Genomic DNA, 19577 nt, shown 5'->3' with positions numbered 1-19577 from the left:
GTCCTTTCATTTGAGGGGCTTTGAGACTGTAGTCTGGGCTTTCATTCCCACTGTTGGCATAATGAGAAAGAAGTTGCAGGTGGTAATGCTCATGCCAACTGCTGTGCACTTCAGAAACTTGGAAAGAACTTCTGAGAAAACTGGCATGACGTAATTTCCATCCTTTTTTGAAAATAGTAATCTACAAAAGACAGCTGTGAGCTACTGCTACCAGTAAGCAGTGCAGTGGCAAAGGCCATTAAACAGCTTAGGAACCTCCACTCAAAAGTGCTCTGAAAAAGCTGGCTAAGCTGCTACTAGACTTGGAGGTACCTGACCTCTCTAGGATCTTTCCTGCTTGGTGCTAAGTTCTCCAGGTGCCTAGGGTTGTACATCTGAGCATTTCACCCTAATCTTCACAGGACCGAGCAGCTGTTAGTATGGAAGTGAAACACATTGAGATGCTGAAACAGTGCATTTTTCCCCTGGTGTCCTCACGAACAGTTCATCTTGTAGCACAGTGGTCCCCAAAATGGAGTATAATAGTTGTCTGTGCAAGCCAGTTCAAAGTCTGAATGGAGCTGGCAGGTTTTACCCTCAGTGGTGGTACCTACTTCTATAAATGGTGATTCCCTCAAACAAACCAAAACCAAACCCTCAAAAACAAACCAAAAACCCCCAAACAATAAAAAGCCCCACTTGTGGTTTTACGCAGTTGTAGGCATTCTCAGAAAATGCCTGATACATGCTGAAAGGATTAGGCTCCTCACCAAATGAAGTCACAGCTGCCGCTGCCTCTTATAACATAGCTGGAGGAAGAGAAAAAGGCCTTCATTTCCGTAATAGCATCCTAGTCAGATTATTCACCAAGTGAGAGCATGCTTTTGTTTCTTCCTATGCTGAAGGGAATCCAAGGCCAGAATGTCCTGTCTCTGAAAAGTATCATAGACCCCATGCTATAGGTCTTTATGTTTTGTTTCAGTTTAATTTGCCTCTGAGCAAAATAAGAATAATAATTCCAGATTCATCAGCCCAGATGAGATGTGTGACTTTCTAGCCTATAGTGCAGAGCTTCGACATGTGAAGAGTCTCGGGTTCTCATCTCATTATCCCCGATCATTTGTGTATTTCACAGCAACCAGTCCTTGGACAAGTTGCATGGGTCAGTCCTTCCGCCAGTCCTAAGTAGGTCTAGACCTTCTTCCCTCTCCAGTACATCTCATTGTTGAATCAGAGGAGTCCTACTTAAGATGACTACCTTTTAAGTAAAGGATTATGGGTGGGATGAGACAACTCCATCCGCTGAGCTTCCTCCCTCTGTTGGGTCTCAGCTGCTTTTGCTCCAACTCTGACACTCCAAACCCTTTCACTTCATGGTGAGGTACTGGTGCTGGCTTGTTTTCCCACGGGGATTTACAGACCACAGTCCTTCAATGTGCCCCTAGTTATCTAGCTCAGCTAGTAGAGGTCTGTCCCTGAATCATATCCTGGGACAGTCATCCTTATGCCCTATGGGTGTAACCATGCTGAGAAGAAAGGGTCTTCTTACTCCATCAGCACGTTTTGCAGACGCAGGCATAAACTAACTCTTACCTTTGTATACCAATGTTTACCAACAGTTCTCCAAGCAGATGTTAATGTGTGACAGATTGACTATAGACAGTCCTATAACCAATCCTCGCTAAATTATTTGCAGGTTTCACTTGTAGATCAACACTTGGCGAGAAGTTTTCCAAACCTGACTAATATATTATATGCATTGTCTTGAGGATAATAAATGGAAGAACATCTGTGCTTAATATTTTTCCTTCTTTCAGAAATTCTCCACATTCCACAGATGTGAAATGAGATCCTTTCTAAGTGAACAGTGCTTTTAAATTTCTTTCACAGCTAAAGAGGTTAATAATCTGACGACCACAAGGAAACCACTTGGAAGACAAGGTTTCTTCGGCTTTTAGATGAAGTAATTAAATTTAGTAATAGTTGTTGCTGTGTAAAAGATCCTGATATATTGGTCATAGTTTCCGTGATGGAAAACCAGTATTAAGGGATCTAAATGTCATACTGGCACATATTGTGTTTGACGGTTGGATATGCATGTAACAACTACAAGAAGGTTTTATAGGTCTCAGCTGGTGATTCCCACTCTGGTTATTAGGGGTGCTCAGAGTATTTGTTTCAGGTGACTCCACTTATCATGAGTGTCAAGAGCAAGTTGAACCAACCAGGCTTGGCAGACATGAGGGACAAATTGGGGAATGAATATCATAAATTATATAGAGTTCAGCCAGCTATTTCATCACAAACGGAAAAGCAGAAGGAGATATTTGGATGCTGAATTCTGTGCTAGGGGTGGGTCACTTCTTACCTTGAGAGAGAGGGCATGTTTTAAAGGGTGGTTTGAACTGTTTTGAGGGACTTATGCTACAATTACTGATTAATAATTAAAATTTTTTCAATCTAATTTCCAGGTAACTATTGCTGAGTCATAAAATGGAGCAGAAAAAGCAATACGCTACAACACTTCCATAGCCCGGCTTGTGTTCCCTACCATATGTGAAGGACAGCAAGCAGGTCACCCTGTGCAATGTGCACCAGTTTCGGCACACAATGAGACAAAATTTTTCACATAGAGTAAATACGCACACTCAAGAGTAAGGACCCTTTGTTGCTGTTGCCCAAACATTCTTAGAGGGTTTAGTTTTAGCCAAAGTATAATTGTATATAGCCTTTGATTCAGATAAAGAATCTGCATTGTAGTAATTTAAGAGGGACTCTCCTTCGAAAGAGAGAATTTCCTCTATATTCTCCCACTGCAGAAGATGAAACAAGGGATTCAACTACTAAAGGCTAGACAGCAGCACAAGATCTCATCAGCATGTACTGAGGTCTCCTGACACGATCCCCACTGAATTTCCAAACCTGGCAAATTACTCTGTCTGCTTCCTGCCAAATTGCTGACTTGATGAGAGACTTTCCAGGACTCCTCACCTATCCGAGTATAAGCAAACCAAGAAACAAGGTCTTTCACACAATATGGACAGCTTTCTGGCACAGGAGGAAGGGAAGAATGATGTCCAGTCGGCAACTCAAGCTTCAGCGATAGCACTCCTTATTTTCTGGTGAGAGTACTAGTTTGGCACATCAGGCATACTAGATTGACACTCTTCGTTTGGTGTTTCTGGTCTTAAGTCATCATCTGGCTGATTTGAAATCAAGGACTTCTGTGGTCAGTGGCGCTGTACTTTGCTGGGCTAAACTCCTTGCCTCAGCAGTTGTCAAGCTGTGAGGACACCAGTGACTTTGTGAACAACACACCATAACAGTACAAAAGGAAGCTGCCAAGTTAAAGTCGCCATGTGGCCAGATTTTCTTAGAGTATCTTTATCGGAAGGCCTTGGCTTCAGGAAACAGTCAGGCATATTAGTAGCCCCAGATGTGCTGTTTAGGAAGGTATAGCTGATGTTCTTATAAAAGATCTGTTTTGGATGTATAAAAAAAATACAGTTTTGTCTATGTCAGAATTTTTCAATATTTTTAAGCTTGTTGAACCCCTAGGTTTTTCCAGTCACAATGAGAATCTTTTCAGAAATTATGCATATTTTAGATCAGTGCATCTGAAATTTCTTTTTGTGTTATCCTTTTGTGGTCCTCTAGAAGTGATTCCCCACCCTTCTGGGTTAAAAACTACTTATCTGCATGTATCTCTGCACTGGGGTGGGTGTGCTCTTTTTACCAGGAATAAACAATCCCTGGGAATGAATAAGCTGTCACAAGCAACTTCGGGAATAAAGAGCAAAGTCAGGGAAAGAGCAGAGCTATGAAGGTTCTTTTTGTCAATGCCTATATTCATGGTTCATAAAAATCTACTTCAGAATGTTAATTTACTCAAAGAAAAAAAATCAATTCAGACACTGTGCATTGATCACTTGTGAGCCAGAAGGGGACAATCCTGGTACTGTCCCATCTCGCGGTCCAAGAAAAATTAACTTTTATCTTACGAAAAATTATTTTATGTATGTAAAATATTGCAATATTTCTGGGGAAGGGGACATTTGTAATGCCTTTCTATACTACAAAGTTAGTACAGCAATCTGTCCTTTGATGATTTCATTTTTAACAGATACAAATTAAATAAGAGCAATGGACCTGATGCTGAGGTTACGGTAAGACAAACTTCCAAATAAAACTGAATTCAAAGTAAGACTTCTCCCATATATTTCTTATTTGTTAGCATGTTTTTACGAAAGACCAGAGCCCTTTTTGTCCAAGTCCTGTGCTAAAGCATGCAGAGAGTCCCTCACTCAACGGATTTACACTCTGAACAGGGAAGACAGATGGGTGGGAAGAGAAATGGAGTCACAGTAATGGAAGTGCTTTGGCTAAACTATGCGAGAGCTGACCATGGCAAAAGAAAAGCTGCTGGCCTTTCCTGAAGATGTCACCTTTATTTTAAGCTAAGTATTTATTTAGGCTGATTTCCTTATCTGGAGATTTTTATTTTATATAGCCAGGAGGTTCAGTGATATAACTGCAGAAGAGGATCAGAAAACCTTTACGATGTTTCCTGCTTTTGTGGATGGTTCGGGTAGCAGATGCTGATAGACAGGATGAGGGAGAAAGCCAACGGGTTCCGAGGGGACCAAACATTAAAATGTTTTTTTTTTTCCAGAAAAGGACAAAAGAAAATACTGACGGTGCTAGATTTTTTTTTTTAATCTATCCTACTAAATTTTATGGCAAGATATGAACTGCACGGTCTGACCTTTTATATATTACTCATCAATGTTTCCTTACCCATTGCTCCATAAGAAGAGCCTTGTAAGTCAAATAAAGCACTTTGGCACACTGGAATTATTGATGTTCTCTACAAACAGAGAATAAAATGGGAACATTTCATGAACAGTGATGGCCTACAAAATGGCAAGAAAGGAAAATATAGGTAACTGATCCGGGCAGGTGATCCATGCCCTGTTCTTGCTCCCAAATCTGTCAAAAAAATCCGTCATAAAAGAGTCCTCAGACAGGCACATAGAGACAGCTTTTGGCTCTGTCGTTAGTCCAGCTTATACAGTGTCAGGTTTGATGTCTCTCAGAGAGGTATAAGGGTTTGAGGGGCATCAGGACATCTATGCACGTGTTGGGAAAGACATTTCTTCCTCAGTTTTGCAAGCAACCAGACAAAGCTCTGAAGCCATGAGAGTCCGGTCTACAGAAAGATGAGTATTCTGCACCAAACAGAGAGGTTTATCAACACAAAAAGCAGGTCTTCATGCAGGCTGGAGAGACTTCTGACCAGTCAGCCCCATACAGTGACAAAGCCTGTCTGAAACATGTCCAGGTTCTCCCCATCAAAGTTTCAGGCAATGTCCTGCAATAGTCGCTGGATCAGAGAAACTGAAAGGAAGGAGCTTCAGAGGCGGGGTGGTAGCCCAAACTAAGCAAAGAACTGTTTTGTTTGTCATTTTGCCCAAGGTTTATAATTGAAAGAAAAAGCTTTGACCTGTAAGAAACCCTGGGTGTGGTAGATAATGCTTCCTGGGCTGAGGGAAATGGGCAAGCCGCCCTGTCAGCTGCCTCGGGCATGGACGAACAAATACGTGGTCTCTGGCTGAAAAGTGATTATGATGGGAAGTATTTTGTATGGATTCAACTTCAAGATTTTCAGGATTACTCAGGTGCTTTTGTTTTAAGGTTTCAGAAAAATTGTTCTTAAGGGCTGTGGGAGTAATTCTATGCAATAAAAGTTGCTGGTGCTTTGGGACAAACAAAATTTTACTCAGAAGATTTAAATTTTCTAATCCTATATGCACAATCCAGCATGGCGGACTCCACTGATGAGGTGACACGTCATTTGCTGAAATGTGCAAATCCTAACAAATGAAGTCAGTACAACTCTAAAGGCTCCAGAAGTGAAGCATCTTGTTATGCTGAGCACACGGAGGTACGCGTGCCCGCATGCATACTTTCTACCAGACAAAAGTGCAGGCTTTACATTGATGAGCATGAAAATCCCTGTCATGAAAATCAGGTAGGCAGCGGATACTGGTCCTAATGCTATGGTTGTAATGATCGTCTCCACCTTTGTGCTGAAGACGTTTTTGTCTGCCACCGGAAAAGCTCAAGTGCTTTTCTTAGGCCAGCATGTGTGAGTTTTATGCATCCCCTGATTTCTTGAGGGGAACATATGGCTTTTTTTTTCTTCTTTTCTTTACGTAATTCGTATTGAAATACACACCCAAATCCCTCCTCAAAAGAGCAAGAGCTTTCCAAAATAGCCTAAAACTTAATCCAGCATGAGGGAGTCTCCCCTAAATGTGAGCACTTTGGAAGGGCTCTAATATTCCCAGGCTCTTTTTTTTTTTTTACGTGATACTCCTGACAAAACATGCAAGATTTTGTGATGCTCAGGCTCAGAAAATCTAACATCGCCCATCTCACAGAGAAGAGCACCTTGTGCGTACGGAGGAAGAAGTCTATGCAAGGAGATTTTGTATGGGCTTCCCAGCAAGGAGGAATTTTAGTCTCTATATGCTGTACGCTCTCATTATTTCACAGTATAACCTTGCTTTCTTCTCACAGCCCAGCCATTTATCTTTTGCCTGCTTGAATTTGGCATTTTCCTTTGTCCCCACCACCGTCCTCAGGTTTACATCCTGGCTGGTAAGCTGCTTCTAAACATATGTGCCCAGAGGACAGATGACACCCTCTTCTTGATTCCCGAAGAAGCATATCATTTGAGACTTTAAAATCTATCTAATCCAGGTTTTTCCAAATTGTCCGTGTTTATGATTGAGCAGCACCCTCGGAAAACTTCTGCCACTATATAACCACCAAGTTACCCGGAGAAGTTATTTTATAAGTGTTTCATCACCGTTTTCATTGTAGGTGGATTTCCGTAACAGCCGTTCTGCTCCAAATCTGCTCTGCGTGTGGGCTTCACCCAGAGAGGTAAATGGGAAGTAGGCAATGATTTACCTGACAAACTGGCTGCTCCCTGTTTTCCTGCCTGTCCTGCTTTCCACCTTTGGCCATCGGAATCATTTGGGATGGGAAATTGACGTTTATTAGGATTTATTGTCTCCTCATCCACAGCATCTGGTCATGCTGCTGGTCCCATCTGATACCTGGAAGAACATGAGGACTTTTCCAAAGTTTTTTCCAAAGTGTCTCTTACAAAGAGGGACGGAAGTAATCTGTGAATGGATCCCTACGTTACTTTTCACCAGGGAGATGACTGATACATTTCTTTAGGGCATGTGACTTGTATATGGCCTCCTCTGACATATACGCTTTCCATATAGAATGACCCTGGCTCAGAAACCTACCTTTATTTAAAATAACACCATTTATTAGCTGGGCTGTGGCTGACAACACTCTGTCCCCTGTTTTAGCCGGATTTTAAAACTTCATTGAACTCCATTGTATGTACCCGTCTCATGCTGCTGTTGTCTCACTTTGGAGAGTGCAGGAGATGCTTCAGGATAGATTACATGGGCATTGTGACAGCACAGAAGAAACTTAATTACAATTTGTAAAAGAGATTGTTTTAATCCAGGAGACAATAGTAGTATCTTACACATTGCGAGCATCTGGTCCAAAGAACAAATCTAAAACGTTACATTTTCACTACTGGGAACTGTGAAATGAGAGTCCACTTTAGTGGTCCTCAGTAGTACTTTTTTCTGGTAAATGTTGCAGTGTTGGTAATGGAGTGTATATTTATGGAATAGCTTTGTCTCTCGAGGGATCAGTGTAACTCTGATGAGGCTCATGTTTGCAAAAAGAGAATTTCATTAGAGAATTTGAAGACAGTAATATCCATTATTAAAAACAGTAATGTTTCATGGTTAGGTGCCTTTATATATGTGCTAATTGGCAATGTGTGACAGTCTTTTGCTTAGCCAACTGATACTGAGAGTAATCTCGTTGTTTTCTCGTGATTTAACAAGGAATTAGAATCCTAAACAGTGGTAAAATGCATTCAAAAGTATTTGACCTTGACCAAATCACAGCTTTTAGTTTAATTTCATTTTTCATTCCCTGCAGAGATTTGATAAACCTCAGAAACTGGACATGAGTTTTGCACCTGCTATAACTTACTGTTTGGAATTTGTCTTGCATCTTTTGTGAGACACCCAAGCGTACTTATGCCAGCCTACCCAGCGTAGTCCGTTCCCTTCAGTGCTCCAGTATAAAGCATCTGTTGCTTTTAAATTGAGTGACTTTCGACTTTCAGAACACTTTAACAGAGTACATTTTCTTGAAAAGAAAAAGAGAGGAAGTCAACAGTGTCTTGTATTAACTTATTTATACTCCATTTATAGTTGGAGGAGCTGCCTGTGGGCTAAGTGTCCTCAGCTTTCCCCAGCCAGGGCAAATTAAGGGAGACAGCTTGTCCCTGGGACCTTGAGAGAGTCTCAGCTTTTGTTGTTTGCATTTATGGTATGTAGTTTTCATGTGCAAAATAAATTGGGGCATGAGCTCTGGTCTTGCAGTAATCTTGTGAGCTTCCCACCTGTTACCAATCTGACTGCTCTCTGGCCAGACCTGAGTGTGCTAATGAGCCTTAATTGCCCAAAGAGGCCCCAGCTGGGACCTCTACCCACACATTCTACCCAGGTGGCCAGGGCTCCATTTAACATCAGGTCTGAACGTATCCTCCTTCTTTCTGAGCACACCTTTCTCCAACCCTTGTCTCCAGCTCTGTCTTCTGTTGCTCTTGCCTGGCCTCTCCAGACCTGGATCACCCCTTGCTATGTCCAGGACCATCAAAGGACCTGGCTCTGTCTCTTGTGTTCAGGTACTGTGGGGGGACAGGGTCCTGGTGGGTGAGGGCATCGCTAGTGCTGGGGTTGCCTTCAGTTCCCCCCTGCACTGAGGTGTCCTACTTGCTGTTTTCAGATGCTATAGCCTTGCAGCTCAGCATCCTTCGTCATGGTGGGACAAGGAGGAGATAGAGCATAATAAAGAGTAACTAAAAGAAATTTGTGCTCTAGAGAGGCTGTTTGCCTACCTCGTGGGCATGTGTGTGAATGTGGCCTAGCCTACCGGCCCTTCACCTGGGTTTTACATGGGTAATGTGGACAATTTCGCACTAATGAGTTTGTAGAAAAATTTAATTTGTTTCATAAGGGCCGTAAGGATAATCTGGGGAACTACAGGTCTGTCAGTCTGATCTCCATGCCAGAGAATGTTATAGAGTAGATCATCTTGAGTGCCACCACGCAGCACGTATAGGACAACCAGGTGATCAAGCGCAGTCAGCATCAGTTTATCAAAGGCAGGTCCTGCTTGACTAACCTGATCTTCTATGACAAGGTGACCCACTTAGTGGATGAGTGAAAGGCTGTGGATGTTGTCTACCTAGATTTTAGCCAAGCCTTTGACATTGTTTCCCACAGCAGTCTCCTGGAGAAACTGGCTGCTCATGGCTTGGATGGGTGTACTCTTCTCTGGGTAAAAAAACTGGTTGGATGGTGGTGAAGAGTTGTGGTGAAAGGAATTAAATCCAGTTGGTGGCTGGTTACAAGTGGTGCTCCCCAGGGCTCAGTATTGGGGCCAGTTCTGTTTAATATCTATATCAATTATTTGGATGAGGGGATTGAATGCGCCCTTGGTAAATTCGCAGATGACACCAAGTTGGGTGGGAGTGTTGATCTGCTTGAGGGTAGGAAGGCTTTACAGAGGGATCAGGACAGGGTGGATTGATGGGCTGAGGACAATGGTACGAGGTTCAACAAGGCCAAGTGCTAGGTCCTGCGGTCACATGCGGCGATACGGGCTTGGGGAAGAGTGTCTGGAAAGGTGCCCAGCAGAAAAGGACCTGGGGTGGTGTTGGTCAACAGCTGGCTGAATATGATCTGGCAGTGTGTCCAGGTGGCCAAGAAGACCAACAGCATCCTGTCTTGTATCAGAAATAGTGTGGCCAGCAGGACTAGGGAAGTTATCATCCCCCTGTACTTGGCACTGGTGAGGCTGCACCTCAAGTACTGTGTTCACTTTTAGGCCCCTCACTACAAGAAAAATACTGAGGTGCTGGAGCATGTCCAAAGAAGATCAGTGAAGCTGATGAAGGGTCTAGAGCACAAGTCTTATGAGGGGCGGCTGAGGGAGCTGGGGTTGTTTGGCCTGGAAAAAATGAGGCTGAGGGGAGACCTTATTGCTCTCAACAGCTACCTGAAAGGAGGTTATAGCGAGGCTGGTGTTGGTCTCTTCTCCCAGGTAACAAGAAATCGGATGAGAGGAAATGGCCTCAAGTTGCGGAAGGGGAAATTTAGATTGGATATCAGGAAACCTTTTTACACTGAAAGGGTTGTGAAGCATTGGAACTGGCTGCTCGGGGAAGTGGTCAAGTTGCTGCCCCTGGAGGTACTTAAAAGATGTGTAGATGTGCCACTTGAAGCATGGTTTAGTGGTGAACTTGGCAGTGTTAGGCTGATGGTTGGACTCAATGATCTTAAAGCTCTTTTCCAACGTCAACTATTCTATGATGATTCTCTTTTGGTGTATGGTATGCGAAAAAATGTAAAAGGTAATTCTGAAGTGTAGTCCCTTTGCTTCTCTTTGCCATTCTCAGTGTTTGGGGTGGAAGAGGGAGGGAAGGGCTAGCTGGGGAACTTGGCATCTCCAGCCTTGCCCACAGAGCGGGAGGGTGACTAGGCTTTTCACTGTGCTGAGGTCAGCTGAGTGGGTAAATGCTGATTAACTTGGCTTCTTGTCAAAAATATGATGACATAACAAGTTGGCACAAATTAGCCAGACCGCAAAATTTTGGAATATGTGAATTGGGAATTCAGGATATGAATCTAGAATGGAATTTGACTGCCTGCTCTCGTCTTTTTGGTCAAACTGAACTTTGATCCCTATTTTAAAATACCCCAAAGACAGTGTTTTGCATTATAAACATTGAGCCTTTGCATGTTGCTTCCCTGAGTAAAAATGAAGTTAACCTCACCAGAGCATCACCCTTCGGCAATCTTCTGTGCAATTCTGGCATCCTTGCTTACTACCTAAAGCACCTTCAAAATCCTAATGGCTGGGGGTCTCTCTGTATTTAGATGAGTACAGACTGTTGGACATGGATTGTTGGCTTGTTTCTTGCTTGTTAGTGGTGTTTGGTTTGGGTTTTTTTTCCGCTTCCTTGCCATAAAGTTATTTCTCTATTTTTTTTTTCTTAGACAGACAGACTTGTTAATTTATATTTTCTTTCATGTGGAATCTCAAGGCCTTTGATTCATATTTGCTCTTTGCTTTTGTTGTATGGAAAAATCTTAAGACATACTTGGCTCTAATAGTTATGCAAATTTAAATACTGGTGGGGGATAGAAATGTTTGAAACTAACCCCATCCTGGTGTATTTAAGGATTTCAGTTACCAACAGCCATGGGTTGCAAAAAACCACCCATTATCTGTTTTTTCTTACTAGGTCCTAAAAAAATAGAATCAGCAATAGTTTACATGTTGGCTGGGTGACATTGGGTGTTAAGCAGGAGAGAAAGCTGAGGCTTGCTTCCAAAGGATTCTTGGGAAGTGACTTTGAAACACAGCTTAAAGGGTAATTGCTTTTCCATCATAAAATTTTTAAAGGAGAGTGATTTTCCAGGTGTTTGATAAACACTTGGTTAAATAATATGTTTAAAGTCAAATGCTCAATGAAAACCTGTGTTTGGAAAATAACAATTGCAAATAGAGAGGAAAAAACCAAAATCCAGCTACTCCAATGGTGTAGCACCTCACCCAGAAAGAATGTAAAGGGCTGTAATCAAAGAGTTATAAGGGTCCAATATTTACCCGTTGCTGACTGCATCTGGAGGGAAGCTGAGATGCAATAGCAACCACTTCATATTTTGTAATTAGGATACTAACGGATTAACTGATTATTTTCTTTCTTTAACGCTTTAACACAAAAATAACTTTAAATTGCAAAATGCTTGTAGCTTTCCCCAGTCTGGAGAGAAAAAAGGCAAAGCCAAATATGCTTTGGATAAATAAGGCTGTATTTTTAAATGCTTTCTCTGTAATGTGTCACTACCTTTAAACGGCACACTCAAAGGATTAATAGTGTTCCTGTGTCATGATAGTTATAAGTACTGGAAGAATGCTGGTGCTTTAATAATAGGAGAGTTTGTCAACTTCCACTCCAATGACTCTTTTGGTTGTGGGTTTTTTTCTTTCCAATAATGGTTTGGGTTTTCTCCCTCTTGTTCAAAAAATAACACCATACTATGAATGTGCTATCTCTGGATTTACAACCATGTCTGTCTGCATTCAGTTAACACTGAACAAATAGGTATAAAACTTCTTCCCAGAAAGATCTGTGAAAAAAATTGTGGGTTTTTTCTTTAAAAGGAAAACTGGATGCTATGGTTGCAGGGTAGAAGAAAAAAAAAATTTTTTTTTCTCCAGTGTGCCTTCCTCAATCTTACTTTTTTCCCACAAGTATATCTGTTTTCAGCAGAAAAATTAAAGTGTGTGGGAGGAAGTGAAGGACGCAACTAAGTCAACAGGGCAATCTTTTCTTGTTTTCAATATTTGCATCCTCTGGGCTTTACCTCTTGTGATCAGTGCTTTCTGCACTCAGTATAAATGTGTCCAAGGAGGCACGCTCGTGCCAGCCCTTTGCACCGCTTCTCTGCCACTTAAATCCCCTAACGAGGGTTTCAGTGGGGCTCAGAGGCTGCCCTCAACTTCCCATCCATTACCTAAACCAGACCAGGGCCACTCCAGGACGAGAGCCTAGGAGCCAAAAAGGGCTGAGCAAGAAGGGGTTTGCAGACTGCATTTCCATATTGTAAAACACTTTCCAGAGCTGCCAGGAACTGGTGCTCCACAGTAAAATTGCTTTTTTTTTTTCTCTTTGGGAACTGGAAGTAAAATGTAGTGATACCATATAATTTTATCTTTGTGGTGGATGGTGATAAAAAGGACCGTGCCTCATGTGCTGCTGGTTTTTATTATTATTCCAATAACAATAATAGAAATCCCCTTTAAACTTTCTTCTATAACTTCAATGCAAGAATGGTTATATTTCACTAGCAGCAGCTCCCTCTCTGTATTATGCTCCTGCGAATGCAGGATACTGCTTAAATGCTTACGGGTAGCCTGTGTGCCTTTATCAGAATTGATAACCAACCCTTAACAAACTTTTCATCTGCCTAAACAAAACATCATATTTAGGTGATGCCACCATATTTATAGCAGGAGAAGAGAGAAAGATGTTTCCCTGATATGAGTTGTTTTACCCAAAACCCATGGGGGAGGTACAGACCATCAGTTACTGCACAAGAGTTGTTAGGGCCTGGAGAAAGATGTTCAAGGTGAAATGGGTTGGTCAGAACGGAGGAGAGCAGAAGATGAAGGCAAATAGACCTACCAGCATGCAGGGAAATGATTTGTGGCTGGAAAAATAGTTCCTAGAGTGGCAGCTCCTCCTCTCTTGCTCTGCTCTGCTTCCAGCACAGCATCACCATATGCAGTGATACAATTAGCTGCATCCTCCATGCATGGTTTTAGAGATGCCTGTGCCCTGCTGATCTGCTGAAAAACAGATTAGTGCAAGCACTTATTAATAGGGACTGCCAACATCTATGTGCAGCAAGTGTATGCCGATCCGCGACTTTCATCTGCTAAGACATATTTAGGGCTCTGGGGGAGTTTCACTCTTGACATCTTGGCAGTGTAAGGAGACCATTTTCAGTTTCATCACATTCTTATTATGAAATAAGAGCCATCTATTATAAGTGGCTTTATAGCTAAGCACTACACTGGGAATTTAAAAAAATCCCACTTTATTTTCCACCAGACAAATGTCCTGCTTTTTTTTTTTGGCTTGAGTCTCAGAACACAGCAGGAAAATAACTGTAATCCAGTTTCTTCTTGCTTCTTATGGAGTTTGGATAATTTTACTGGTTCTTCTCCCAATTCTTATCTACACCAACAACTGTAACACCGCTTGTGGTGTCCAATTACTCTATGGTCCGGGATTTGAAGAAATTTCTTCACATGACTTTTGGTAAATGCAAGCTGTTTCAGTCTCCCTGCTTATGTCTGCCAATAAAACCCCTTAAACCCGAGCAGTACCCTAACGATATGGCTGGGATGCGTCGTCTTATCTCCGGTAGCCTTTATAAAAGACATAACGACATGGGGATCTCTGCATCTGAGCTGCAATATGTTCCAGGAGAGTGGCTGGGGTAAAAGATGCTAGTGGGAAGCTTAGGATCTCTCTCATGAGAAGGCTGGGGTAGGACAGGGAAACTTTCCCTGGCTCCTCTGGAAATTGTTCTGCTGTTGTGTGTGGAGTAGCTGGAATGACTGGGCCGGGGAAGGAAAGATGGGCTCCCCAACCTCTGGTTAAGGCCTTCAGTTGGAGAGCAAAGGATCTTCTCTCAAATGATTTTTTTTGTTTGTTTGTATCTCTTACTGTAATTGGATATTGGAAACTACATGTAAGTGGTGATTATTTTCTTGTTTGCTTCTTTAATGGTATTTACCTCTGGGTTGTTTGGTTACCATTTTTCATGACTGAAAATTGGTTTTAAGTTTTCTCTTTCCTCCTAATAATATTACAAAGATTTAAGTTCTTTTATGATGACATTTCTCTTTATTTCAGAAGAGAAACTCTAATACAGGATTTGTCTCAAATGACTAGGTTTCCAAAGTTCCAATACGCAGCTAGTCCCATAGCCAGCGTGTGTAGGGGAGAATATACAATGATGACTATTTTAAACCTGAGTCATGTGAAGGCATGGCAAAGCTGGGGGTGGGGAAGGGATATGGTGGGTCATTCCTGGCTGCATATGCTGTTTTAAATGTTTTCTTGCCAAGAAATTTCTATTTTTTTAAAACAAACTGAAGACAAAGAAACTTTCTAATTTTCTGGGCATTGTACCCATTGGGTTTCACCTGATGCAGTGCTCTGTCATTAACTCATCAAAAGGCTGACTCCTTGGAGCCTCATCAGGAGAAAGCCAGGATACTAAACCACGGGAAATCATCTCTGCATTGCAAAAGAGAGAAGCAGTCCAATGGATTATGTGACATGGCAGATCTTGAAAGCATAGCACATCAAGGAAGGAAGGAGTGCCATAACTGCGAGCGTATTTGGCTGTTATTTTTAGAGTTGTGTGACTGACAGATCACCATGCAACAGTGGTGTGTATGGGGAGAGCTAGTGAAATAGTGCTGGGGATGGTTATAGTCTGATGTAACTCCAGTGTGATGACAATTCCCTGGCTCTTAGCGGTGTTTTATCCCTGACATGCAATGTTCTGCATGTCAGCTTTCTTTTGTTTTCCATGGCTTGTTGCTCTTTGCACTCCACACCATACAGCAGTGAGCAAATGAAAAGGATCCTTTTACGAACCAATGAATGTCTTTTGTGTTTTTACATATTCTACTTTGGGTACAGGAGAAATGCACACCATAGTTGGGCCTGTGGTTGGCAAAATGGGTACCCACAAATAAAAGGACACCTAATTTTAAACAAAGTGAGACCCTGGTCCTTTCCCTGGGAGAATGTAACAGCTTCTCAGCATGGGGCTTCTTTGTGGTGGGTGGGTGTTGAAATCAGCCCTTTTCATACTCCCATTTTCCAGATCAAGCCTAACACACTTAGAAAAGGCAAAACGCATCCAAAGGAAGATCTCAATAAAGAAATTTACCTTTTTCTAAGCAGGCTCAGCTGGCTTTGTAAGCACTTCCACCAGTGTCTATTTTCCAGGTGGCAGTCGTATAATTCTCTAGATAAGCTCCAAGAACTTCCTGTGGCTGGTTCAAGATCAAGCCCCTATCTTTATTTTGATATCTTGAGGAATACCTAGGTCTTTCTCTGTCATTCTGCAAAAGGTTGAATTTCATCCCCTGTGAGAACACAGCTGTATTCAGGGAGAACTGCTGTTATTGCATTAAATTGGTCAGTTTATGCTCTCCAGAAAGCCCACCCCTTTTCGAGGATTTAAATCCAAGAGGAAATTCCACTAATATCAAATAACATTACAATATAGGAGGAATAAGAATATTTCTAGATATGCACCCTATATAGAAATAACAAACAGTAAATATAAAAGTCATACTTATTATGTGAGTCCTAAATTAAGGAGTTGCAAGAGGAAGAAAATGCATCAAGTATACTCCATAGTAGTGAAATGAAATTAATATTCTAAAAGAATGACGACAGAATTGCTTTTAATTAAAATAACACCTGTTGGATTCAGTTTCAAAGAAGTGATCAAAGAAAATACTGTAGCACAAAACAAGGCACACAGTAAGTGTTTAGTAGATCAAAACATTTAAAAATGTTTGAGAGAAGTACGAGATGTAAAAGGGGAAAAAAAAATCAGGGATTATGTTGGGATTATACTGAAATTTGACTAAAGAACCAGCACTCCTGAACAAATAACATTACATTAAACTAATTAGAGTTCAGAATATGAAATTGTTAAAGTTTGCTATCTCAGCTGTTTCTTTAAACTGGAAAAGGGATTAATCCATATTGTAAAAATAGTTAGTGGTTCAGAGGGCAGAAGCTATAAAATACTGCCGAAGGTTGGAAAAACAATAACAAAATCCATGAAAAAGTGGAGCCTGAAGTCCCAGTCCATGGAAGCCTTAGGCAAGTGAAGAGCTCTTTGTGCAAGTCTGTTTGCTGGACTCGGGTGCACTGCTGCTATCAGCCGCGTGTATGCGAGTGCTTTGCCATGTACCCTAAATCCAGGATATTTTTTCTGCAGTTTAAGACTGAGTAGTTTAGCTGAAGTTAAAAACATTACAGGCAACAGATTTATTTTTAATCGGAGGGCATTCTTTCCCGCTGCTATTGTCCTAGAGACAGTCATTTGTTTTTATTCTTTTAAATTTCCTCTAAAGACTTCTGCACTGTAAACTTTCTTATTTAGTAAAGATGTCTAGCGTGCAGTTCTGATGGCTTTCGAGCCCCATTTAAATCAATAAGGATTGTGAATGCCAGAAATTCATAAGGAGGGGACTCCGGCCCATTGAAACTTGTGGAGGATGTTATGACTGACTGCTGGCTCCTCTTGCTGGTGGAAGATGCTGGGGCAGGCAGCCAGCTGCTCTCCCCAGGAGGGAGTTAGTCCCTGGATCTCAGTTTGGGAACGGCTGTCTTAAATAATTCTGTTCAAATATAGTGCCTTTTATGTTCTTTCCAATTCTCTGTCCCTCTTGCAACTACCATTTCACATGGGAAGCGTGTACCCTTTCTTCTTTGTTCCTCTCCTTTTATTGAGATGGGCTATCAGTGTTTTGTTCCCATTGTAACACACACTCAAACACATATATGTGCACATGCATCCTATGGCAGAGTGAGGTAACAAGAGGTACATTTGATCCTAAGCTTCTAGAGTTTGCACAGCAAATACAAAATAAGACTGTGCTGCATATAAATAAGCATAACTTGAATCTGTGGATAACATTTGGATCAACTCTTGGCCATTAAAATGCATTTCACTTTTTTTTTTTTTTAATTGAGCATGCTACAAGAGATGTTGGTGGGTGACCAGTATACCTGAGAAGCAGAGGCATTTCTGACAAAGTGTATGTGGCAATTATTTCTTTCCTAAGTCATTTTCTAGCTGGCTGATGGAGCTTTTTGATATTCTGTTTATCGCAGTTTAAGGGTTGATTTGAAAATCACAGCACTGCACTACAGACACTGTACTCCAGCAAACAGATGGCAGAGGCCCATCAGCCATAATCCGTGAGTAAATAAAGACAAATGAAGTTTGGTATTGAGTTTTGAAGATGAGATGTAATCGTGTTACAGAACTGTAAGAAAGCCATGAAATATTGTATCGTCCTGCCTCTACCATAAAGAACAAAACACTATTTAATCTGGCATGATAACAGCATTTCTTTCTGCGTTACTGAAACCTGCAACTTTGGTACAGTAGGAAAATCATAATGTCTGATCAACAGTTAGGAAAATGGGAATAAATTGGTTGGGTGTGTTTGCTTTTCCTTTGTGAAATACATAGGGCCACTCAGTGACAGACTTGGTGAAGCTGTTTACTGAGTAAAAGCAATGCATGAAGTGCAGAGCCGTGGAGCTCTTCACAGGACAGGAAGAGAATACTACTGTTTTGGAAAGGAATAGAGCATTCACTTCTAGAATAGAAAGGATTATGTTGTCTTTTCTAAACGTAGACAAAAGGCGAAGAGATCACACAATATTTGTTTTTCCACCGGATGGTTTATTTGCACGCGTTTGGGCGGGGATGGGGGATTCTCCTCCACTGACAACACGTAGTATCTGAAGGAATTGCAGAGGAGTAGAGCAACGCTCAACACTTCGAGGTCAGGAAGGTGAGAGCACACTGAAAACTTTGCCAGGAGGCTTGAACACTTTTGTGGTTTCATCTGTTTACCTTAGCAATGATAGAAGATTTAGACAATTGCCCAACAAACTCAAACAGTGTCTTGTTCAGAAACACTACATCTCCTTTTCAGTATCACCACCGGGAGCTCAGCATTTTGAACATTTTCATTCAAGTGCTGTTATAATCAGGCCTGGTAGAATTAGGAGTTAAAGAATGGTGGCTGAAGTGATCCAGCTAGAAAAGATTAGCTGGAGGTTGTGGGGAGAAGGGGAAATTCTCGTGCTTTCATTAGAGCTCGGTCCAGGACTGCATAGTTTCTGTGGCTGCTGATTCACTGGAGCTCGGAAGGGCATGCGTCTTTGAAGATCTGCCATATGTTTTCAAGGAAATTGGTAAACAAATAGCTCCTTTTGGGCTGCACGCTGGTGTTGCGGCAGTATAGCACAAATCCTTGATTCTCACATACTCAATAGATACTTAATTATTTTTTGTGCTTCAAAGATGATCACGCTTTTCAGATCTCTCAGTTCGGCAGTGAGAAGCAAAGGTGTACGTAATGCCTCTTTTCTCGTTGCCAACTGTTTCACTTTATGGTACTTTTTAATTCTGTTACACCTACCTTTTGTTCCCTTTCTATTTGTTTTTATGTCTTCTCTTCCCTTTCATCCCTCTCTTTATTACTTCCTGAGGGTGGTTGGTTATTTTTTTTTCCTCTTTGAGTTATCTGTTTTCTAGGTTTCTCGTGCCAGTGCAGCATGGGGTAGCTATTCAGCTGTTTTCTAGAAGAGCCAGTACTTCTATTTGTCTCAGTCTTCTCTTGTTTGTGTGCAGGAGGCAAACAGAAGAGGGAAACCAATTAACAAGTGAACTATCTTTGCTGAGAGGGAAACCTTAGGCTCACGATAGACAATATACCTGTGTTATAATGAGCTGTGCCTAGGATACAGGCCAAAAAAAGTGCAGAGCATGAAGTGCACAAGGACAACTTGCATACACAGATTTCATAAAACAGCAGTCCAGAAATCTTGCTGGAACAAGCTTTCTCCTATTTTTTTTCCACGTTTCCAATTTTGCCTCAGCTAGTAATAAGCCTTTTTCCATTTCTGCCTCTAGTATTGATATGTAAAGTAAAAAAAAAACCAAAACAAAAAAAAAAAACAAACAAAAAAAAAACCCACAAAAAAACATGCTTGCAGTGGTGGAGAGAGTACAGGTTTGGGCCTAAGAACAGAGAGGGATGCAGTGGAAGAAGCTCTCCTT

Source organism: Chroicocephalus ridibundus, chromosome 5, assembly GCF_963924245.1.
Source record: "Chroicocephalus ridibundus chromosome 5, bChrRid1.1, whole genome shotgun sequence".
Lineage (NCBI taxonomy): Eukaryota > Metazoa > Chordata > Aves > Charadriiformes > Laridae > Chroicocephalus > Chroicocephalus ridibundus.
Note: the sequence above shows the minus strand (reverse complement) of the source record.